Source organism: Bos taurus, chromosome 29 (assembly GCF_002263795.3).
Source record: "Bos taurus isolate L1 Dominette 01449 registration number 42190680 breed Hereford chromosome 29, ARS-UCD2.0, whole genome shotgun sequence".
NCBI lineage: Eukaryota > Metazoa > Chordata > Mammalia > Artiodactyla > Bovidae > Bos > Bos taurus.
The window spans coordinates 3,659,775-3,685,165 of NC_037356.1; the positions used below are offsets into that span (position 1 = coordinate 3,659,775).

The following is a 25,391-nucleotide window of genomic DNA, read 5'->3' on the forward strand; positions in this document are numbered from 1 at the left end:
TGATGCTTTTGAACTGTGGTTTGGAGAAGACTCTTGAGAGTTCCTTGGACTGCAAGGAGATCCAACCAGTCCATTCTGAAGGAGATCAGCCCTGGGATTTCTTTGGAAGGAATGATGCTAAAGCTGAAACTCCAGTACTTTGGCCACCCCATGGGAAATGTTGACTTATTGGAAAAGACTCTGATGCTGGGAGGGATTAGGGGCCAGAGGAGAAGGGGACGACAGAGGATGAGGTGGCTGGATGGCATCACTGACTTGATGGACATGAGTCTGAGTGAACTCCGAGAGTTGGTGATAGACAGGGAGGTCTGGCGTGCTGCAATTCATGGGGTCGCAAAGAGTCGGACACAACTGAGTGACTGAAATGACTGAACTGACTGAACTGACTGAAGGAGTGAATGGGAAGAAGAGATTGACTACACAGGGGAGTTGTAATGTGGGAGGAAAGAATGATATGAAAGATAATTTTAAAAAACAACTCAGGCTGCTAAGTGCAGAGGGAATGTAAGCAGTATATCCAAATAGGAAGCTTTTCTAATCATCTAGATTAGAAGTATAAAAGGTGTAGGTACAATGGAGGTTAAGACAACTGGTTAGATTAAAAAATATTTTTCATGTAGAAATGAAGAGAGATGCAGTGGAATGGATGTGGGACATGAAAAAGGATGTATGTTAGGATAACACCCAGATTTCACAATTTGACAATGGGTAGATGGAGTTGCCACTTACTGAGATGATCAAAATAGGAGGAAAATAGAAAGAGCAAGTTGTAGTAGGTTGATAATTTGGTTTGCAAGCACTGTGAGTCATTCAAATAATGGAGATGAGGCAGAGCTGTAAATTGTTACCTATCCGCAATGGGTCCATGACCCCTTAATGGGTCCTTTACCTGGAGAAACAAATGCAAGTCAAATAAATCAGGCTCAGTATACCAAAGCACAAATTTTATTCACTGATTGAGGAATAGAGAAGGAAGAGCTTGTATTCTAAAAATGCCTTCTCCCTAAAGGAAGGGGAGAAAGGGAGTTTTAAAGGGTAAGAAGTACATCTGTCACCAGGGCTCTAGAAAAGAGGCAAAAATTTTCAGGGGCAGCCAGGGGCACCCTGGTGCATCTGGGGCACATGCAGTCTTCCAGGCTTATTTGCACATGGCAGAAATTGTGCCCAGCAGAGTATGAATCTGAGAACTTAACATGGTAATGCAGCCAAGGTAACTTACAGATACCATCAAGTCTCCTCTGTACAAGCACCTCCTCTGGTCAAGTCAAAGTCAGTTTAGGGCAGTTGACCACTGCAAATCTCTTAAAGCATGACTGCAAAACATCTGTGTCAAATAACAGTACTTTTGAAGCAGAGATAAATCAGGGAAAACATCCTTTGGCTCTAAAGGGCTAATATGGGTGACAAAATGAAAATTTGAGACCATGAATACACCTGAGTAATTCTAGTAATTATTATTTAAATAGAAAGGAGTTGATAAAGGCAACTGAGGATGAACCATTAGAAGAAACAACAGAAAACCAAGATTATGGCATGATATTAAGAGTACAAGATAGGAAGAGAACAGTGTTAATTGGACTTGGCAATATTGAGGTCAAGAATGGTTTTATGGGGATTTCATTAGGAAAATTAATCAGTTAATGTAAGAAAGAAGTGGAAAATTTCATTCATGCCAAGTTGAGTATTATAACCTAGGAACAGCATCTCAGAAAGCTCTGAGAACTCTTTTGCCCATTAGAAGTCAAGGCATAGTTATGTTTTTTGAGAAAGAGGGCTGTACATTAAATGACATATTACTGACAGTTTATATAATCAGATCTGCAAGTACAAAGTGGTAGGTCATCGTGACCCCTTACAAGATCAAGAAGGAATGTTACCTTTTAAGGAGTTTTCTTGTTGGCACTAGGAGAATGTTATTCTTTATGGCTGAACAGACATTTCTGCCAATGGGGAGATTTGTTTACACAGAAAGATACACAAGGGATAAAAGAGGGGAAAGAGGAGGACCAAAGGCAGAGAACATTTTTTATTTAAAAATTTTCCTTCACATAAAGTATGAATTTTATTTCACAGGGAGCTGATTGGATAAATGGTGGAGAAGGAAATCTGTTGCTCCTGAAGATTGGAGTTTTGGAAGCTGCACTGCTGATGCCATGGTAAGTTCTTTATGATTCTTTCATTGAGGAAAATTTTGAAGCACAAGGGAAACTCAGACACTTCATAAATGTACAGGCTAGATTTCATGAAAGGGATAATAACTCCTGAAAGATCAACGGCAATCTGCATTTTATATTTTCTCTGAGTGTACTTTAAATACAGGTGTGTTTATAACATGTTAATTTTTGTTTCTCTTTGTATATAACATGTTAGCAATGGACTGAAAGACTGATATGTTGTTAAATGTCTACTAAATCCCAGTAAAAGTAAACTGGAATTTTCTAGGACTTACATCCATGATGTTGCATTTATCCAGATACTTCTCAACCATAGGAAAAATAATATGCTTCATTTACTCCCTTAATTTGCTCAGAAGGATGAGAGGGAGCACTGAAGTGCCTATCCTTCTCCAAGTTAGTAAAGCACATTATACAACTTCAAGAAAAAATAATCTACTGTCTTGCCCTCTAAACTAAGTCTTTGGATTACGATCACCAATTACAATCAGCTGGGTGTCCAAGAATTCAACTAAATAAGTCCTGACAGTATCAATCCACAGATAGCATCACACTCCACAGATAAAGGGCCCAACACGAGACAGCCCTTCACTTCAGACCCAGTCGCAATCTCAGTCTGTTAACCTCTCGTTACACATTAGAGGTTCCCAGGCTCCCCTCCTTGGATTTGATTGATTTCCTAGAGTGTTTCATAAAACTTGGGAAACCTGTTTACACACTAGATTACTGGTTTATTACAAAGCATATTGAAGGACAGAAATCAACATCCAGATGAAGAGTAAATAGGGTGAGGTTACAACTAAAGGAGCTTCGTCCTTCTGGAAGCTGAGACCAACACAGTGACATATGGAAGTGTTCAGGTTTCCCAGCTTGGAAACTCTTTGAAGCGTTTGGGGTTTTATGGAAGCTTCATTACCTAGGCAAGGTTAATTAAATTATCAGCCACTGGTGATTGACTCCATGTCTAGATTTCCTCCAGTCCCTGGAATCCAAGGGGTTGAACTGAAAGCCCCAACCCTCTATTCCTGGTTGGTTTCTTAGCAACCAGTACCTCTCCTAGATGCTTTGCAAAAGTTTCCTCATTAACATATACACAATTGCAGTGGAAAAAAAGGAGGTTTCTTATGAATAACAAGAGATATACTCTGTCTTTATGGTTCTAAAGCATTTCAGCAGCTGAAGACAAGAAAGAAAATATTATTTTAAAAAGATGATTTCTTTGCTCTTATCACTGAAGAAATCCCAAGGATTTGAGGAGCTGTGAATCAAGAACAATGAATGAAGATCAAATATATTAAAAATATAGTTTAGTTATCTGAATGACCAAATATGTATTCTTTACAGTTCCTGAGTGCTTGTAGTTGAATGGATTGTCACTGCTTTAAAGGTATGACAAGGTCACACACACACACACACACACAAAATGCTAGCTATGCAAAACCAAAACATACAAACAAAAAATCAAAATAACCCTATGAAGACTAGTTAATGCACAAAGCTGTCAGTGATAACACCATGTTATCCCAATAGTTCTGTCCTAAAACTTACTAATGAATGAAGGTGTTGGTCCAGAAATGTGCTTGAAGTTGTGAAGAGAAAACTAGGGTATATTTTATAGTTACAATCCTTTTTTATTTTTACAGGTCTAAACAAGTCTGAAGAGACAGTTTCATGTTTTATTTTATTCTTTTCTTACCTGGCCGTGTGGCTCCTGGGCAGTAGGCCTTTCTGTGAACCTGTTTCTTTGGTTATAGGAAACAACATTCAGTCTCCATGACCTTCCTGAGTTCTAGTGTGCATATTCAAGCAGCTGTTAATTAATGAAGAGAAGGAATACAAGACCAGGGAGGAAGAGTAAAGAGCAGCTTTGGGACAAGGTTCTAGTTCCCCATCAAAGCATACACACAGCAATATCTTTGAGCTATTTTACAGATACTGAAAGTCCCTCCAGGTGGGATAAGTTAATGGCTAATGATGGTATGCTGCCCACAAACATAAAGACCCCAGATCAGTTGGATCTGAAGGCTGATGATGCTGACTCCTACTTACCTCACCACCAACTCATCAAAAGAATGTCCACAAGCTGATCACGCCCTTTTTGAACAATTACTATAAAAATTTTCAGTCTTCCTCAAGTTGGGACATATGGTTTTGAAGGCGTTAACCCACTGTGGCCCCCTTTGCCTGGCAAAGTGATAAAGATATTCTTTCCTATTCAGAAAGCTTATGCCTCTGAGATTGGATTGGCAATGGTGTACAGAGAAGCCAAGCTTTTGGCATCAATAGATCTGTCCTAAAGTGCTGATACAGAGGCTTTGGAGGCAGCTAGATCTTGGTCTTCCATGCTTTACTAGCTGAAGGATCTCAGTCAAGTGAATCAGTTCAGTTCAGTTCATTTCAGTCGCTCAGTCATGTCTGACTCTCTGCGACCCCATGAATCGCAGCACGCCAGGCCTCCCTGTCCATCACCAACTCCCGGAGTTCACTCAGACTCACGTCCATCGAGTCAGTGATGCCATCCAGCCATCTCATCCTCTGGCGTCCCCTTCTCCTCCGGCCCCTAATCCCTCCCAGCTTCAGAGTCTTTCCCAGTGAGTCAACTCTTCACATGAGGTGGCTAAAGTATTGGAGTTTCAGCTTTAGCATCATTCCTTCCAAAGAAATCCCAGGGCTGATCTCCTTCAGAATGGACTGGTTGGATCTCCTTGCAGTCCAAGGGACTCTCAAGAGTCTTCTCCGACACCACAGTTCAAAAGCATCAATTCTTCGGTGCTCAGCTTTCTTCCCAGTCCAACTCTCACATCCATACATGACCACAGGAAAAACCATAGCCTTGACTACACGGACCTTTGTTGGCAAAGTAATGTCTCTGCTTTTCAATATGCTTTCTAGGTTGGTCATAACCCTCCTTCCAAGGAGTAAGCGTCTTTTAATTTCATGGCTGCAGTCACCATCTGCAGTGATTTTGGAGCCCAGAAAAATAAAGTCTGACACTGTTTCCACTGTTTCCCCATCTATTTCCCATTAAGTGATGGGACCGGATGCATGATCTTCGTTTTCTGAATGTTGAGCTTTAAGCCAACTTTTTCACTCTCCACTCTCACTTTCTTCAGGAGGCTTTTTAGTTCCTCTTCACTTTCTGCCATAAGGGTGGTGTCATCTGCATATCTGAGGTGACTGATATTTCTCCCAGCAATCTTGATTCCAGCTTGTGTTTCTTCCAGTCCAGTATTTCTCATGATGTACTCTGCATATAAGTTAAATAAGCAGGGTGACAATATACAGCCTTGACGTACTCCTTTTCCTATTTGGAACCAGTCTGTTGTTCCATGTCTAGCTCTAACTGTTGCTTCCTGACCTGCATACAGATTTCTCAAGAGGCAGATAAGGTAGTCTGGTATTCCCATCTCTTTCAGAATTGTCCACAGTTTCTTGTGATCCACACAGTCAAAGGCTTTGGCATAGTCAATAAAGCAGAAATAGATGTTTTTCTGGAACTCTCTTGCTTTTTCCAATAAACCTTCTCAAAACTTTTTCTTCACCTGTGATATGGGGACAGCGATAGTCTGTTGCAGGAAGAGGGACCCCTTCCAGGGCCCGAAACTGGGCTCTTGTCTAACACTCAGAAATGAATTGTCTGAGGAGACACATGTGCTGACAAAGGAAGAGATTTTATTGGGAAAGGGCACCTGGGTGGAGAGCAGTAGGGTAAGGGAACCCAGGAGAACTGCTCTGCAGCATGGCTCGCAGTCTCAGGTTTTACGGTGATGGGATTAGTTTCTGGGTGGTCTTTGGCCAATCATTCTAATTCAGAGTCTTTCCTGGTGGCTTACTCATCTCTCAGCCAAGATGGATGCTAGTGAGAGGGATTTTGGGAAATGGACAGACATCTGGTGTCTCCTTTAGACTTTTCCGGAACTCTTCCAGTGGGTGGTGGCTTATTAGTTCCCTATTCCTTATCAGATCTCCTGTCATAAAACAACTCATGCAAATGGTTACTATGGTGCCTGGCCAGGGTGGGCGGTTTCAATCAGTGTGCTTCCCTTAACAGTTCTAGATATTTCAACAGATTGCTGTGAAAATTTAATGACTTGTAAGAAAACAGTTTATAAAACATGAAGGAATAAGTATAGCATATGATGAAGGAAATGAGATGGTGATCAGCTTGATCAGTGTTTGAACACCGTCTGAATCAAATGCAGGTTGTGTGAACTGTGAAAGGTTTACATAATACATTTGAGAATTTTTCCTAAAGTGAATTGTTATACCAATATCTGCAGCATAAGACTATTAAAATGTTTAAATGAAATTATGCATGAAAAGTGTCTAATGCCATTTAGTATGTGCACATATTATATTCTGCATCAAAATAATACACTTTGGCCCCCTTGTGGAGGAAGGGAAGGTGACCCATCATGCCTTCCTACAATTTAAATAATCCTTCCTTATTTCTAGGGAATAGTTCTTAAAGACAATTTATCTCTATTTTCCTAAAAGGAAAAAAAAAAAGCATGAAACTTTTGATCTGCTAGTAGTGGTACCATTATTGTTTTCACAGAATGGCTTTACTGTAAGGAATATCTTGATCTTCCCAACTCAGGGATTGCAAGAACCTGTGTCTCTTGCATTCCAGGCAGATTTCTTACCATCTGAACCACTGGGGAAGTCCATTTAAAGAGATACTGTCCCTTAAATAATGTAAAAGAATCACAAAGATTTACAGGAAATCAGTGAGATAAACTTAGAAAAGACAATTTTGACATGTCCTTCAAATAGCATGTCTGTTATTTCATTTACATATAAGAATGATCATCTTAAATGAACATGTATGTATGCCTTCAACTGTCTTTTCACAAAACACTTCTTTTCACCTCTGCTATACCTGGAAAAATGACAAGGAGTCAGTTTACCTAAAATTATTGCTAAGGCAGGGAAATCATCTCCTTGATCCTTCCACCACCAACATTATCCCTAAAAAGCAAAACAAAAGAAAAATAGAATCATTTTCCCTCAGGGAATGATTCTGTCAGAGGCAATCCAATCCCTTTACTGAAGCAAAGGAGAGTACTTGTGATTAAGTTAAAGGGGAAGAGATTAATTAACTTGGAAAGCAATCTTTAAAGACTCCCTTGGAGGAGGGTGTGGAACTCTCTATTGCTTGGATGCAAATGAATCACTCCTATTAATCTTCTGGGTCTAAAAAGGAAAGCCCCTATCCTGGATGAGATTTTAGAGCCTGGAAAGGTGGAGAACCCTGTAAATTCTTTAAGAGCAGATAATCTAATCTGATCCAGTACCTATGAGAATGGCTGTATGCTTAACAAGTAGATATAAAAGTTAGTTCTTGCAAAATGCAGCAGGGACAGCTGAGTGAGCAGACTCTCAGGAAGCCAAATCTCCATAGAATAACCTCCTATAATGGACATGCCGTGTTCTGGGAGCCAGGCCTGAAAGACTTGGCTGCAATTTGTATCAACCAGTATGTCAGATGGTGGAAGATCAGCATTCAACAGTGACACTGGTTCTGGACCTTCTCTCAACTTGACAAGTGGGCTCTCTAGACCACTATAATTTAATTTGATAAAAAAGTAATACATTACAAAAATTTTGCACTTTAAAGCTATAAGGTAATTCTTAGCAATTTCCAAGACATTCAGCTATTTAGAACAAGATATTGATCGCTTGGGGTTTCTTATCCATCATAAAGTTTTCTCATCCCATGAAACTTCACTATCACCTTAAGCAGTTAAAACTACCTTTCATATTTATGTAATTTTTTTTCAAATTCACAGTTTGGAATGACTAAACTGTGCTGTTCAGGTGGACAATTGCATGATTAATTATAAAGATAATAAGTGAGTTTTATTTAACCTCAATACAAGGAGCATCTTCTAAAACTGCAGAATATATGCACAAATTGGTCAATCCTTCAAATATGGACAAATGAACTCTGGGAAGAAGACTGCTGCTGCTGCTGCTGCTAAGTCACTTCAGTCGTGTCCAACTCTGTGCGACCCCAGAGACGGCAGCCCACCAGGCTCCCCGGTCCCTGGAATTCTCCAGGCAAGAACACTGGTGTGGGTTGCCATTTCCTTCTCCAATGCATGAAAGTGGAAAGTGAAAGTGAAGTCGCTCAGTCGTGTCCAACCCTCAGCCACCCCATGGACTGCATCCTATGAGGCTCCCCTGTCCATGGGATTTTCCAAGCAAGAGTACTGGAGTGGGGTGCCATTCCCTTCTCCTAAAACTAGGCATAGCTAAATGTCTGAAGAGAGACAAAAAGATAGGGAAAGTAAATATCTCCTTCAGCTATTAAAATAAACAGAGGTATAAAGTTCACAGAAATAAAATTCTGTGCTTTCCTATCAACAACCTCAAGTTATTGAGTAACTGAACTGATATTAAAAACCTGTATCAGTTGATGTTATAATTTACTCCTTAAAGAAAGTGCTATAGGCCATTCAGGAAGGGACCTGTAGAGAATCCAGTCTCATAGCAGGTTGGTAGATCTGTCCTTACTCAAAGATAAGCAAACAGGTAAAAATGATATCAAATTAAAAAGTTGCATGTACAAATATATATTCAGAGCATCTGGAGTATGAGAGCATATTTTATAATGTTTTATTGATGAAACAAAAATGTTTGCCAAGATAACGCTCTTAAATGGAGCCAGGAGGTCATTAAGAAAGTGTGACTTGTGCATGTCTCAGCCTGGATGGAATCAGGTCTTTTGACCACTTATTTTTCTAAAGAAGTCATCCAGAACTTCTGTCAGAAACACAAGATACTTATTGAACCTTCCATCAGAAACAATGGAAACAGTGACAGATTTTATATTTTTGGGCTCCAAAATCACTGCAGATGGTGACTCCAGCCTTGACATTAAAAGATACTTGCTCCTTAGAAGAAAAGGTATGAACAAGCTAGACAGCATATTAAAAAGCAGAGACATTACTTTGCCAACAAAGGTCCATCTAGTCAAACCTACGGTTTTTCTAGTAGTCATGTATGGATGTGAGAGTTGGACCATAAAGAAAGCTGAGTGCCTAAGAATTGATGCTTTTGAACTGTGGTGTTGGAGAAGACTTTTCAGAGTCCCTTGGACTGCAAGGAAATCCAACCAGTCCATCCTAAAGGAAATCAGCTCTGAATATTCATTGGAAGGACTGATCCTGAAGCTGAAATGCCAATACTTTGGCCACCTGATGGGAAGAACTGACTCATTGAAAAAGACCCTGATGCTGGGCAAGATTGAAGGCAGGAGGAGACGGGGACGACAGAGGATGAGATGGTTGGATGGCATCACCTGACTCAATGGACATGAGTTTGAGTAAACTCTGGGAGCTGGTGATGGACAGGGAGGCCTGGCATGCTGCAGTCCATGGGGTCGCAAAGAGTCGGACACCACTGAGCGACTGAACTGAACTGAACTGAACCCTAAAATAACTAGTAATAGCCTATCTGTGTATCAGACCCCTGTCTAAAAGTACTCATGACTACTTAAGGACAAGTATTTCCTCACTAAAGTCAAGAGTCAATCACAGTTTTCTCCAGGCAACTTTTAACAGCCAAATGGCTTCTTATCTGTATAACCCCCAACACTTTCTCTTCCCTGGAGCACTCTTTCAGTTCTACCTGAACGTGTGTCTTCTGAACAGTATTTCTTAATACTCAAATAAACTCTTGTCTTATCTGCAGCCTTCTGCAATGTATTTAGTTATCACATCAAACAAATACTTGAGAAAGCAATTTTTATTCTCAAGAGAGTTAAAGAAAATAACACACTCATGTTCATAGTAGTACTATTAAAAATAGCCAAAGGTGGAAGCAGACCAAATATCTATTAATGAAGAGGTAACAAATGTGGTATATACTCTAATGGAATATTATTTATCTTTCAACAAGAAGAAAGTTCCAAGGTACAGGACAATATGGATGAACCTTGAAGAGATTATACTAAGTACAATCAGTCAGTCACAAAAAGCCAAATGCTGTGTGATTCCATTTATTTAAGGCATCTAGAGTAGTCAAATTCATGGAAAGAAAGTCCCTGTCCATCACCAACTCCTGGAGTCTACCCAAACCCATGTCCATTGAGTCGGTGATGCCATCCAACCGTCTTATCTCTTGGGACTGGAGAGAGTGGGAATTGGAATGTTGTTGCTTAAATTAGATAAATAAGCTGTGGAGATTAGTTGCACAAAAATGTGAATATACTTAACACTACTTATATATTTCTTCTTAGAAAGTGTCATGATGCTGGCATCTTTTCGTGAGCTCTCGCTGGCCCTTGACAATCCGGGGTGGAAGGTGTAAATTTCGTGCTGGGCCATTCCCATATCCACAATAACAATTAAGAATACATTTAAAAAAAGAAAATTAATGAAAATAAGAGCATGATATAGCATATAACACAAATAACTATCAATTTTAATCAGAAAATGTGAAGAATTGCTACACAGAATTTAAAATACAATGAGTGTACCCACTCCAGTATTCTGGCCTGGAGAATTCCATGGACTATATAGTTCATGGGTCATAAATAGTCTGGCACAACTGAACGATTTTCATTTCACTTCAAGAGTAGAATCTAGACTACTCAAAGTCAAATCATTAACAGCAAAAAACAAGCAAATTTCCAGATTTTAAAACAACATTTAAAAATTCTAACAGCATTCAGAGGACAAAGAAAAGATGATATAAGTGATTAAAAACAAACAAGCACAAAAGAACCAAGTTATTTAAATAGTTGACATGCAACATGCAACGAAGGAGTAAACAGAACAAAAACAGGAACAAAAAAAAGCTAAACTGAAGAAAAGCCTGAGTCTGCAGATCAAAAAGGCTCATAGAATAGTTACTGAAACAAGGTGTAGGGCCTTCCTTGGCAGTCCAGCCATCAGCACTGCCTCTCAGTATGTTTCCATCCCTGGTCAGGGAACAAAGATCCCACGTGCCACGGGGCAACTAAATCCTGTATGTTACAAGGAAATATCCTGCATGATGCAAGGAAGATCCTGTGTATTGCAGCTAGACCTGATGCAGCCAAATAATAAATAAATATTAAAAAAAAAACACAAAACACAGAAGCGTTTACCCAAAAGTTGCACTCAAAATGCACTAAAAATAAAATCCAAAAATGCAAACTAAAAAACAATGAATAGCTAGATATGCAAAGATGAAGTTGTTGAATTTTTAGGGTTTAGAATAGGGAGATATTGCAAGTATTCAGGGAAAATAAAACAGAAGTTTAGAAACAATTTAACAGTAACAACAGAAAAAAAAGAAAAAACAACAACAAAAGCCTTTTTACTTAAAAGTATGGGAAATCTTTACCTCTGCAATGTTAAGTTACAGAAAAAAAGGTGTTTGAAGGTAGGGGATATGACCTAAAATCGGTGTACCTAACCTAGCTGAATGTGAACCAAATCTCTAGGTATAATGTATAAATGTATATGGACTTAAAGTTGAATTTAAATTTTGTTCTGGTGTTCTAATTATCCTAGGCTAGCATTGATGAAATACATGAATTTGTGTTGTGTAGTGATGAATTATCAGAGAAAATGGTTTCTAGCTTAAGTCCCTAAATCTTAGAATAAATTAATACTGTACTTCTGCACTCAAAAATAAATAAATTGAACTGGTACCTATTTGAAAATTATCCCATATTTATCATTACAAGGGAAAATTATTTTTTAAATAATTGGTAAACATTAGCTCCACAGTAATAAATTGGTACTTGTGATGCTGAGTTGGTGGATTCCAAAATTCTTTGAATTTGAATATATGACCAGAGGTAATTTTTATAAATGCTTAAATTATTTTTTGATTTAAGAGGATGATCTCCTAAATGATAGATAACACATTTATCTACTGTTGGTTGACATGATTTCACTATTTCTGACAGTTCTTCAAGAGTAGAGTCCTGAAGCCAATTAGGAAAGCTGGACAAAGTCCAGGAAAGAGTAACAAGGATGTTTAGAAAAGCTAGCTTCACAGATGTTGAGAAATCGACCAAGTGGAAATTATTTACTATAGAAAGGAAAGAGGACATCAGCATCTCAAAGATAAAACCAAGAGATGCAAAATGGAGAAAACAACAATAATTCATCTTTGTCCAGAGACAATCCCAGAGAGGAGGCTAGAGGACTGGCCAGATGGATACAGGTAGTTCTTAAATGATACAAAATCTAGAAGAGCAATCGAACCTAGAAACCACTTAGGAGAACAAATGGGCATTTAGCTACATTCCAACACTGTTTTATTTGAAGTTGGTCACAGTTAATATTTTATAAGAGAATCATAATTTCCTAACATTTGAAGTCATTCAGAAAAGGGAATGAGTCTTCATCAGGGTTGGTTGTGTTTGGGTGGCAGGTGGTGAGTGACTTCCTGCAAAGCAAGATGATACCCACCTGTTGCAGAGAGAGCATGTTTTCCTCACAGTTCCCTCTGGCAGAAAGCCTTGGCCACTGCCAAAGGCAGGTTCAAAATCTATCAAGAGTTTAATCCCATATGTCATCTCCTATGCCCATAAATTTTAGGACTTGAGATGAGGCTGGCTTTGGATAAGAAATTGAAAAATCCTGGGTCATAAAACTACTGTCAACACAGCCGTCCAAGAACAGAGCATGCAATTATAAGTTTGAGAAGAGGAGGTTGAGGGTGGAAGAGATGACGAGTCAAAGTTGAGATTTCAATCTGTTTCCCTCAGACTTGAAAGAAGTGTAATTCTAAAAGCAGACTTCTTTCACTAGGAAGGACATATATTGAGGAAGTGGGTGGGAAAAAAAGGGGAAAAAAAAAAAGCAGCAAAGACACACGGGGGAATGATCAGCAGCAGTGGGCTGTCATTGTTCACAGAAACTGAGTACCATATTTTTGAAATGGAACTTTAACTAATGTGTAGAATGGGTTAGGCTGTCCTGCTGTAATTCCTAATTAGCACAGGGAAATGTGATGATCGCTACCTAGGACCCGTCTGCTTTAATTCCATTGTCCTACTGATAGATATAGTCTTTCATAGGAAATAGCTTCATTATTTAGCTGGGAAGACCAACCACTTAGAGAATTATATCTTAGTATAATTATTCTGTAAATAGTATACAAACTAGTGTTTGTACAACCTAGTATAACAACTTAGAGGATAACATCTTCATATATCATAAATAGCATTAAAAACTAGAATATATGACACGTACCTTAACAGAAGGGCAATAGAAACCTGCAAAAAAATGCTTTCTCTTAAAAACAGTCACTAAGAGATAATGCACTTATTCTAAAATCGAAATACAAATTCTAATGTAGAAACATATTCAGAACTTAAGCTAAACTTTAAAAAAAATTGAGTATGTGTATGTGTGTATGCATCTCATTCATGTGTGTGCTCAGTCATGTCTGACTCTGCAGCCCCATGGACTGTAGCCCATCAGGCTCCTCTGCCCATGGAATTTTCCAGGCAACAACACTGGGGTGAGGTGCCATTTCCTACTCCAAGGGATCTTCCAGACCCAGGGATGCAATCCACATGTCCTGTTTCTTCTGCATTAGCAGGGGTATTCTTTACTACTATCATCTCCTGGGAAGCACCATTACAAAGACTTTAAAAACCACAACCTATCTTGAGGGGATAAACCCAAGCTCTCTTGGAGAATTCTCTCATTAAGTTCTTCACATGCTTTTAAATGCCTCACTTTTCACTGTACTTGCTTTTGTACCCTCAATGGAAGTCTTGATTTGTCTTTGCATCCTCAGTGTTGTGTGTGTGTGTCTGTGTGTGTGTTACTCACTCAGTCATTTCTGACTTTTTGCAACATCATGGCCTATAGCCCACCAGGCTCCTCTGTCCATGGAATTCTCCAGGCAAGATTACTGGAGTGAATCGCCATTCCCTTTTCCAGGGATCTTCCTGACCATCATTATAATATCATGCAAAGTATTTTCATTTTCCTAGAAATCCTCCATGCCTTCCCCCATTCATCTTTCCACACTTTGTTAGCCCCTGGCAACAGAGATGACTTTATTGTCTCTATACATCTGCCTTTTCCAAAAGGTCATGTGGGCTTACCAGGTGGCACGAGTGATAAGGAACCTGCCTGCCAATGCAAGAGACTTAAGAGACATGGGTTCAACCCTTGGGTGGGAAAGATCCCCTGGAGGAGAGCACGGCAACTCACTCCAATATACTTGCCTGAAGAATCCCATGGGCAGGCTACAGTCCACGTGGCCCCACAGAGTTGGACACAATTGAAGTGACTTTGCGTGCACACAGGCCATAGAGCTGGATCATACAGTATATAACGTTTTAAGATGGGTTATTTCACTTCATGTTATGCATTTAAGTTCCCTCCATGTTTTTTCATGGCTTGATAGCTTAATTCTTTTTAGTATTAAGTGCCATAATATTGCCTGTGTATACTACAGTTTATTTATCCATCCACCTACTGAAGGACATGTTGGTTGCTTCCAAGCTTGGCAGTTATGAATAAAGCTGTTCTACATATGTGAATGCAAGTTTTTGTATGGGAGTGTTTCCAGCTCCTTTGGGTAAATACCAAAGAGAATTATTGCTGGACCTTGTGTTACAGATTTGACCTGCCAATGCAGGAGACCCGAGTTCCATCCCTGGGTTGGGAAGATTCCCTGGAGAAGGGAATGGCAACACACTCCAGTATTCTTGCCTGGGAAATCCCATGGACTGAAAAGCCTGGTGGTCTACACTCCATGGGGTTGCAAAAAGAAACGGCCAAACTGTCTTCCGAAGGGGCTGTCCCATACCATTCACTTTCCCGCAAGTAACAAGTGACAGTTCTTGCTGCTTTACCTCCTCGCCAGCATTTGCAGGTGTCAGTGTTCTGGAATTTGGCTGATGCAAAGAGCCAACTCATTGGAAAAGACCCTGGTGGTGGAAAAGATTGACTGCAGGAGGAGAAGTGGGAAAAAGCGGATGAGATGGTTGGATGGCATCACTGACTCAAGGGACATGAGTTTGAGTAAACTCCAGGAGATAGTGAAGGACAGGGAAGCCTGGCATGCTGTAATCCATGTGGTTGCAAAGAGTTGTAAACCTAGCTACTGAACAATAATCGGTGAGTATAGGTATCTCATTGCTGTTTTGGTTTTCATTTTCCTAATGATTTATAATGTGTGATATCTTTTCATATGCTCCTTTTTCATCTTAAGATTGTCTTTGGTGAGGTGTATGTTGAAGTTTTGGGCTATTGTTTAATTGGATTTTCTGCTTTCGCCAACCTCTTTTTATCTTTTATAATTTTCACAACAAACCAGTCAGAGATTACAATGATTTCTACCAAACGTTAAGTATTTTTCCTAGAGCCACTGGGATGTCAGTCTTTTTGGCCTTTAATATTTTGAATCTAAATCCTAAGTCCTTTGCCCTATGCCCTGATAACTCAGAAGAAATTGGCCATCAAAAGTGTCTTGAATAGTGAAATTAAGATTGGCCTAACGTTTGCAAATTCTTGTTCTGATATTTCATCCTCCATATGCCATGGAGAAATCTGGTCTATTGGAAACCATGTGGTATAGGCTCCTGGTTGTGTTTAATGATCCTTCTGCTCAGGCTAGGGAGATCAGACATGCATATTGTGCTTTAAAAAGATGCCACTGGGAGTCAGGCTGGAGTTCAGCGGTTCCAGCCGAGGAAGCAAAACAGCTGTTGTGATGCCTGCAGCTTGGGGCACAAACAGAGTTATAAGAGCTGTCAAAGAGTGCCCCATGAGCTCTGCTTTTCATGGCCTGCCTTCTCACACAGTGCCTCCTGATCTCAGAGGCTTTATTATGATGATGATTCTATTTCTAGTGAGCCCAAAGAGCGCAAGGGAGATTATTATAAGAAAGCACTATAGGTATATAGGACTTATCCCTTGGAGGACCATTTCAAAGGTTTTGAGTTTCAACCATTCTGATGCTTTAAAAATAATCCAAGGATTTAGAAAGTCTGAAAACAGAGTTGTGCTCTAGATAACAGTATGGTACACAAAGTCTTTGATTTATCACAAAAGACAGCAAGAGGTCAGGGCATATTTTCATCCCTGAAGTATAGATTTGGATCTACAAAAGATAGTTTATGGCTGGGGTTTTTGAAGTGTCTGGTGTCACAGAATACTTACAAAAAAAAAAAATTTAAAAGAAAACTTTAAAAAAGAAACTCGATCTTCTACAGAGCAGTGAATGACAGTTTAATATTTTGTGTAAAATAATATGCAATAAAGAAAATTTATAGTATTTTGCAATAAAAATATTTGTAGTAGACAATTTCTCATTTCTTAAAAATCTTTATTTAAAAAATTGATGATAATTGTTTTACAATGTAGTTTTGTTTCCTGCCCTACAGCAAGGTGAACCAGTCATAACTGCATGCATATATTCTCTTCATCTTGAGTCTCCCTCTTACCCACCCTCAATCCCACCCTTTAGGTTGTCACCGAGTGCCAAGCCAGGTTCTCTGTGATATATAGCAAGTTCCTGCTAGCTGTTTTAAACATGGTAGCTTATGTGTCAATGCTATTTTCTCAATTTGTCTCACCATCTCCTTTCCCCAAAGAAGATGTACAGAGTAAGATGGTGGAGATGGCAGAAAGTGAACAGGAATTAAAGAGCCTCTTGATGAAGGTAAAAGAGGAGAGTGAAAAAGCTGGCTTAAAACTCAACATTCAAAAAATGATGATCATGGCATCCGATGCCATCACTTCATGGCAAATAGATGTGGAAAAAGTGGAAACAGAGACAGACTTTTATTCTTGGGCTCCAAAATCACTATGAATTGTGACTGCAGCCATGAAATTAAAAGGTGCTTGCTCTTTGGAAGAAAAACTATGACAAACCTAGATAGCATATTAAAAAAAAAACAGACATTACTTTGCAAACAAGGCTCTGTATAGTCAAAGCCATAGTTTTGGCAGTAGTCATGTATAGATGTGAGAGCTGAACCATAAAGAAAGCTGAGTGCCTAAGAATTGATGCTTTTGAACTGTGATGTTGGAGAAGACTCTTGAGTCCTCTGGACTGCAAAGAGCCCAAACCAGTCCATCCTAAAGGAAATCAGTCCTGAATATTCATTGGAAGGACTGATGATCAAATTGAAGCTCCAGTACTTTTACCAACTGATGCGAAAAACCAACTCATTGGAAAAGACCTTGATGGTGGGAAAGACTGAAGGCAGGAGAAGTGGACAACAGATGAGTGGTTGGATTGGCATCACCAACTCAATGGACGTGTCTGAGCATGCTCTGGGAGATGGTGAAGGACCTGGAAGCCTGGCGTTCAGCAGTCGATGGAGTCGCAAAAAGTGGGTGGGACTGAGGGATTAAACAACCACATAAAAAGTGTGAGAAATATTCTAATAAGAAATGTAGGTATTTATTAAAAATAATTTTAATTAAAATAAATGAACTCTCTTTTCAATAGTAAAACACCACCATGTTTCCAAAACACAATTCTTAAAAAAAAAAAAAAAAAAGAAAACTCGTTATAAGTGAACACAAGAAGTACAAAACAGGTAATAAAAATTAGAGAATGTATTACATATCAAATGTATTAACATTAAATCTATAAAAGGACCAATTCTCGAAGTAGACTTCTAGAAAAATTCACACTGAGAAACATTCATATTGTAGAAGTTACACAAAATTTCTTCAAGAGATCTGGAATCCCCATCAGGAAATAGACTTTGTTATATCTAACAGATATTAAGAACCTATGTTTTGTATGTGTTTTAAAACAATTTTTCAGGTTTGCTATAATTATAGATGCTAAGGTTTTACTTTTTGCAACAAAAAAAACATTTCAGAAAAAAGTGATAAAGGACAAGAAAATATAATCAAATTAGGTGAAATCTCGATACCCAAAGGCTATTATAGTAAGTTAAAAACTCTATATCATCACTTTAGTTATTGTATCCATCATACAGAAACATAGTTTACTCAATGACATTGTTAATACTGAACCTGAGTTTGCTTGCAATATTTTGTTCCATCATATCAGATCAGATAAGATGAGTCGCTCAGTCGTGTCCGACTCTTTGCGACCCCATGAATCGCAGCACGCCAGGCCTCCCTGTCCCATCACCAACTCCCAGAGTTCACTCAGACTCACGCCCATCGAGTCAGTGATGCCATCCAGCCATCTCATCCTCTATCGTCCCCTTCTCCTCCTGTCCCCAATCCCTCCCAACATCAGAGTCTTTTCCAATGAGTCAACACTTTGCATGAGGTGGCCAAAGTACTGGAGTTTCAGCTTTAGCATCATTCCCTCCAAAGAAATCCCAGGGCTGATCTCCTTCAGAATGGACTGGTTGGATCTCCTTGCAGTCCAAGGGACTCTCAAGAGTCTTCTCCAACACCACAGTTCAAAAGCATCAATTCTTCGGCGATCAGCCTTCTTCACAGTCCAACTCTCACATCCATACATGACCACAGGAAAAACCATAGCCTTGACTACACAGACCTTTGTTGGCAAAGTAATGTCTCTGCTTTTGAATATGCTATCTAGGTTGGTCATAACTTTCCTTCCAAGGAGTAAGCGTCTTTTAATTTCATGGCTGCAGTCACCATCTGCAGTGATTTTGGAGCCCAGAAAAATAAAGTCTGACACTGTTTCCACTGTTTCCCCATCTATTTCCCATTAAGTGATGGGACCGGATGCCATGATCATCGTTTTCTGAATGTTGAGCTTTAAGCCAACTTTTTCACTCTCCACTTTCACTTTCATCAAGAGGCTTTTGAGTTCCTCTTCACTTTCTGCCATAAGGGTGGTGTCATCTGCATATCTGAGGTTATTGATATTTCTCCCGGCAATCTTGATTCCAGCTTGTGTTTCTTCCAGTCCAGCGTTTCTCATGATGTACTCTGCATATAAGTTAAATAAACAGAGTGACAATATACAGCCTTGACGAACTCCTTTTCCTATTTGGAACCAGTCTATTGTTCCATGTCCAGTTCTAACTGTTGCTTCCTGACCTGAATACAAATTTCTCAAGAGGCAGATCAGGTGGTCTGGTATTCCCATCTCTTTCAGAATTTTCCACAGATTATTGTGATCCACACAGTCAAAGGCTTTGGCATAGTCAATAAAGCAGAAATAGATGTTTTTCTGGAACTCTCTTGCTTTTTCCATGATCCAGTGGATGTTGGCAATTTGATCTCTGGTTCCTCTGCCTTTTCTAAAACCAGCTTGAACATCAGGAAGTTCACAGTTCACATATTGCTGAAGCCTGGCTTGGAGAATTTTGAGCATTACTTTACTAGCGTGTGAGACAAGTGCAATTGTGCGGTAGTTTGAGCCTTCTTTGGCATAGCCTTTCTTTGGGATTGGAATGAAAACTGACCTTTTCCAGTCCTGTGGCCACTGCTGAGTTTTTCAAATTTGCTGGCATATCGAGTGCAGCCCTTTCACAGCATCATCTTTCAGGATTTGGAATAGCTCAACTGGAATTTCATCACCTCCACTAGCTTTGTTCATAGTGATGCTTTCTAAGGCTCACTTGACTTCACATTCCAGGATGTCTGGCTCTAGGTCATTGATCACACCATCATGATTATCTGGGTCATAAAGATATTTTTTGTACAGTTCTTCTGTGTATTCTTGCCATCTCTTCTTAATATCTTTTGCTTCTGTTAGGTCCATACCATTTCTGTCCTTTATCGAGCCCATCTTTGCATGAAATGTTCCTTTGGTATCTCTGATTTTCTTGAAGAGATCCCTAGTCTTTCCCATTCTGTTGTTTTCCTCTATTTCTTTGCATTGATCACTGAAGAAGGCTTTCTTATCTCTTCTTGCTATTCTTTGGAACTCTGCATTCAGATGTTTATATCTTTCCTTTTCTCTTTTGCTTTTCACTTCTCTTCTTTTCACAGCTATTTGTAAGGCCTCCCCAGACAGCCATTTTGCTTTTTTGCATTTCTTTTCTATGGGAATGGTCTTGATCCCTGTCTCCTGTACAATGTCACGAACCTCATTCCATAGTTCATCAGGCACTCTATCTATCAAATCTAGGCCCTTAAATCTATTTTTCACTTCCACTGTATAATCATAAGGGATTTGATTTAGGTCATACCTGAATGGTCTAGTGGTTTTCCCTACTTTCTTCAATTTAAGTCTGAATTTGGCAATAAGGAGTTCATGGTCTGAGCCACAGTCAGCTCCTGGTCTTGTTTTTGCTGACTGTATAGAGCTTTTCCATCTTTGGCTAAAAAGAATATAATCAATCTGATTTCAGTGTTGACCATCTGGTGATGTCCATGTATAGAGTCTTCTCTTGTGTTGTTGGAACAGGGTGTTTGTTATGACCAGTGCATTTTCTTGGCAAAACTCTATTAGTCTTTGCCCTGCTTCATTCTGTATTCCAAGGCCAAATTTGCCTGTTACTCCAGGTGTTTCTTGACTTCCTACTTTTGCATTCCAGTCCCCTATAACGAAAAGGACATCTTTTTGGGTGTTAGTTCTAAAAGGTCTTGTAGCAGCAAACATACTTGTGTGTATGTATGCATATTTGACTTTGCCTCCATGTATATATTATTTCTCAACTTTATTCTGGAAAATCTTTATTGGAAAGTGTCAAAATTACAAACCATTTAAAAGAATAGTCCTATGCATAATAACATGTTTGTCCTTTCCTTTGCTTCATTAACTCTTTAAAAATTACTGTATTTGCTTTCTCTCTGTTAATTATTTTATTACTCTCATTAACACATAGTCATACAATTTTTTCTGAACTACTAAAGAACACCTTGCACACTTCATGACTCCCCATCCCTATTTCAGTGTGTATCTCCTAAAAACAGTATACTCTTATGTGATCATGGTACAAATACTAAATTCAGAAAACTAATTCAAAAAGCCAAACCAATTGTCCAAATAATTTTCTTAATGGTGTTAAAAAAATCCAGATGCAATGGACTTCTCTGGTAGAACCGTGGATAGGAATCTGCTAGCCAAAGCAGGGGACACAGGTTCAATCCCCAGTCTAGGAAGATTCCACACGCCGTGGAATGACTAAAGCCCCTGGACCACAGCTACTGAGCCCTTGCCCTATAGCCCATACCTGCAACTGCTTAACATACATCCTGAGCTACTGAAGCTCTCACACCTAGAGCCTGTGCTTCGCTAGAGAAGCCACTGTGATGAGAAGCCTGTGCACTGCAGTGAAGACTGGCCCTGCTCGCTGCAGCTAGAGAAACTAAGCAAAGAAGACCTAGCACAACCAGAAATAAATAATTTTTAAAAATTCAGATGCAAAACACCCACTAATTTAATTTATCATAATCTGCCTTTAGCAGGAATTTTATATAGTTTGATGTGTCCTTGTCAGTGCATCATATCAGAAGACACATGATTTCAGTTTCTCCTATTACTGGCAATAATAATTTCATCACTTAATTAAGGTGGTGTCTGTTTAATATATATTGCATTTATTAAAATAAGTTTAATAAAATTATTATTATTAATATATGCATTAAAATTTTTAAATAGAACTTTTTCCACTGACAGTTTAAAAAAATGATCTGTGATACTTTGAGTTCTGTGAATATCCTATTCACCAACAAAACTTCATCCAGGTAAAGGTGTTTGATTAGTGACAGATAAATATCTATGTATACTTCATGGACGTTGATGAATCTCATCCATAGGTTAATACCATTTTGTACTCCCAGCAGCAATCAGGAGCACAGACTCACCAACAGAGAATACTGTTAAGCTTTTGCATTTCTGTGAATCTGGAGAAAAAGTATTTTAGTGTAGTTTGTTTCCAAGTATCAGCTTTATTGCTTGTAAAATTTGATTGAATTACATAACTGGAATCTACAGCTAGTGCTGTGCTAAAGCTGCTATATGGTTTGCAGGATTCAAACAAGCATCTCTGCCCAGCTTCACATTCAGTGATGTCATTTTGGTAACTTAAAACTGGACACAGTTGGTCTATTTAACCTGGAGAAATCAGAAAATGTCAGAGCTCAGCCAGGTCCTCAAAAATCCAGTAATAAAGCATTTTTTCACTAGTGTTTGTAACCAAAATGGTTTTCTTCACACTCCTTAGCCTCCAACTCAAACTGGAAATTGGGACCTACCTGTGGGATAAGTCAGCAGTCAGCTGAAAAGAGGATCGTGATTTGAAGCACATCGAGGTGAGAGCAGAGAGCCCTTAGAGGAAGAGTCTCCTTTGCAAATGGCCTTTAGCATATTACCCTCCCTGCTGCTGCTGCTGCTAAGTCGCTTCAGTCGTGTCCAACTCTGTGCGACCCCATAGACAGCAGCCCACTAGGCTCCTCTGTCCCTGGGATTCTCCAGGCATAGATGGCCATCAGCTTCTTGCCATTTTAACAACTTGATAGATTATTCTTAGTGCCTGTGGGGAGAAGCCAGTAAAAATTCGAGAGAGGGTAGTTAGTGGTTTCTACTGATTATTTTCAAAAAAATAGAAGTTTCTATTTTACTGTGTGGTAAGAGAGGCTAGATAGCATCACTGACTCGATGGACATGAGTCTGGGTGAACTCCGGGAGTTGGTGATGGACAGGGAGGCCTGGCGTGCTGCGATTCATGGGGTCGCAAAGAGTCAGACACGACTGAGCGACTGAACTGACTGACTGACTGAAGAGAGACTTCCCAGGTGGCTCAGCGATAAAGAATCCACGTGCAATGCAGGAGACAATGCAATGCAATGCAGATTCGATCCCTGGGTCAGGGAGATCCCCTAGCAAAGGAAATGGCAAGCCACTTCAGTGTTCTTGCCTTGGAAATCCCAGGGACAGAAGAGCTTGGTGGGCTACAGTCTATGGGATCACAAAGAATCTGGCTTGACTTAGTGACTAAACCACAACAAAAGATCACAGGGAGAAGTAGTATATAAATTTCTTTCTATTCTGCTTTTTCCAACTTAACAGGTGAAGAATTTGAGACTCAGAAGAATTAAAGTGATGATTTGGAAGCCACACACCAAATTAAGGACCAATCCAGAGCTGGAATCTTGATCTCCCATATCCTAGCATGGCAGAGGAGAAGAGAGAGTGGAGCCCATGAGGTCAAACCTCTTACGTAATAACCAGAGCAAGTACACCATGAGCTGCCATGTTACTTGCCCGAGAACAGACTGCAAGTAGGCGATAGAGCCAGAATCGCAAATACAGGTCTCCTGACTTGCAGTTCGGTGGTATTTTTAGTACCCCACAGGAATCACCTTCCTAAACTTGTGATACATTTGCTCTTTGATTTTTAGAACGGAATTTGAAGATTCCAATTCATCCATCCATGAAGGAGAATTAAGTGATAACGTCCCCTTGCATTTTGTGCACACGGAAAGAGATGAAAATTAAACAAACAAAAGCCACTAATGCCCAGAATACACACTAAGGCCAATCAAAATAAAATCTCTGAGAGATTCCATTGCTGATCTTTTTTATTGTAATATATTTAATCAGTTATTTTATTTGAAACTAATAAAATTTACTTTTGTGTGTGTATAGAGTTCTTTGGTTTTGACAGTTCCTTGCAATCGTTTAACTGCAAACACTTTGTTGTGCCTTTGTGTCAACCCACTCCCCAAATCACAGATCTGTTTTCTGTTACTATGTGCATACGCGTATGCTAAGTCACTTCAGTCCTGTTCCACGCTTCGCAACCCTGTGGACTGTAGCCCACCAGGCTCCTCTGTCCATGGGATTCTATAGGCAGGAATACTAGCGGGAGTTGCAGTGCCCTCCTCCACGGGATCTCCCCCACCCAGAGATGGAATCCACCTTTCTTGTCGCCTGCACTGGTAGACGTGTTCTTTCACTGCTAGCGCCGCCTGGGAAGCCCCTCTGTTACTTCAGTTTGCCTTTTACTGAAGTTCTATGAAAGGATTCATTCGGCATCTAGTCCTTTGAGTCTGGCTTCCTTCACTTGCAACAATGTATACAGATTTTTTGCATGTTTCAGTAAATTCCTTTTTGTTATTGGATATGTATGACTATCACATTTTGTTTATCCATTCATAGTTGAAGGATATTTGGGTTGTTTCCAGTTTGAGGGATTATGAATAAACCCCTGATAAACAATCATGTACAAGTTATTTCTTTTAGGTAAATAAGAAGCGTGGAATTGCTGGATCATATAATAAGCAAAGTTTTAGTGTTATAAGAATGGCAAACACTAAATTGTTTTCCAATATGTCTGTAACATTTTTTTTTACACCAATATGATGATTCTTCCCTAGCATTTGTACTGTCAAGTATTTTATTCTTTAATTTTATCCATTTCAACAAGTTGTAGAAGTATATCTTTATAGATGTTATTTGCTTTTCCTTGATTACTAATGATGCTGAACATCTTTTCATGTGCTTATCGACCATCAGTATATTTTATTTGATGAAGTATTTGTTCAAATCTTTTTCAGTTGTTTTTAATTTTTAAAACTCTCTTTTTACTGAATTTTACATATTCTAAGTAGAAGTCCTTTGTCAGATATTTGTTTTGCAAATACTTACTTATATTTTGTAAACTTCCCCTTTCATTCTTGCCATCGTGATTCCACAGAGAATTTTTTAATTTTGATGAAGTTCAATTTATACGCTTTTTTCCTGTTATGAATTTTTACTTTTGGAGGCATATTCAAGAAATAGGTGCCTAATCCAAAGTCTCTCTCTCTCTCTCTCTCACACACACACACACACACACACACACATGTTACTGGTTCTTTTTCTGGAGAATCTTCACTAATACAGGCGGTTAACATCTTTAAAATATTGTGTCTTCCAGACCATGAACACTATCATTCTCTTGATTTACTTAAGCCTTTGAATCATTTTTTATCTTTGCTTTGTAATTTCTAGCATTCATATCTTGCACATAGCTTGTTAGGCTTATATCTAAGTATTTCATAACTTTAATGCTACTTTAAATGATATAATTTCTTTAATTTCAATTTTCAATTATTTTTGCTAGTACATAGAAAAAAAAGCACTTCATCTGTATAGACCTTGAAATTTTCAACCTAAATATATTAATTTCATGAGCTTTTTTGTTGTGGGTTCCAAGGGATTTTCTATATAGCTAAACTAATATATATACATAAATCATTTCACATGGTCAATTATGTTGACTGATTTTTAAATTTTGAAACAGTCTTCCTTTCTCTGAAAATTCCCATTCATTCATGACATTTAATTTATATTTCCTGGATTGGTTTGCTAATAATAAATTGAGAAAATTTGTTTCTATAT

The 25,391-nt window shown here is 39.0% G+C and overlaps 1 long non-coding RNA gene across 2 annotated transcripts; it reads left to right on the forward strand.

The window, feature by feature from the left end:
• The first annotated feature begins 1,990 nt into the window (after positions 1-1,990).
• On the forward strand, positions 1,991-24,346 carry LOC101907665 (uncharacterized). 2 transcript variants are annotated; one of them, XR_240562.5, is made up of 3 exons: positions 1,991-2,156; positions 22,231-22,318; positions 23,076-24,346. It is a non-coding gene; the product is annotated as an uncharacterized lncRNA (long non-coding RNA). The 2 variants fall into 2 exon arrangements; XR_009493415.1 differs by lacking the exon at positions 22,231-22,318 and adding an exon at positions 15,009-15,262 and having other exon boundaries at positions 23,076-24,345.
• Positions 24,347-25,391: the final 1,045 nt, after the last annotated feature.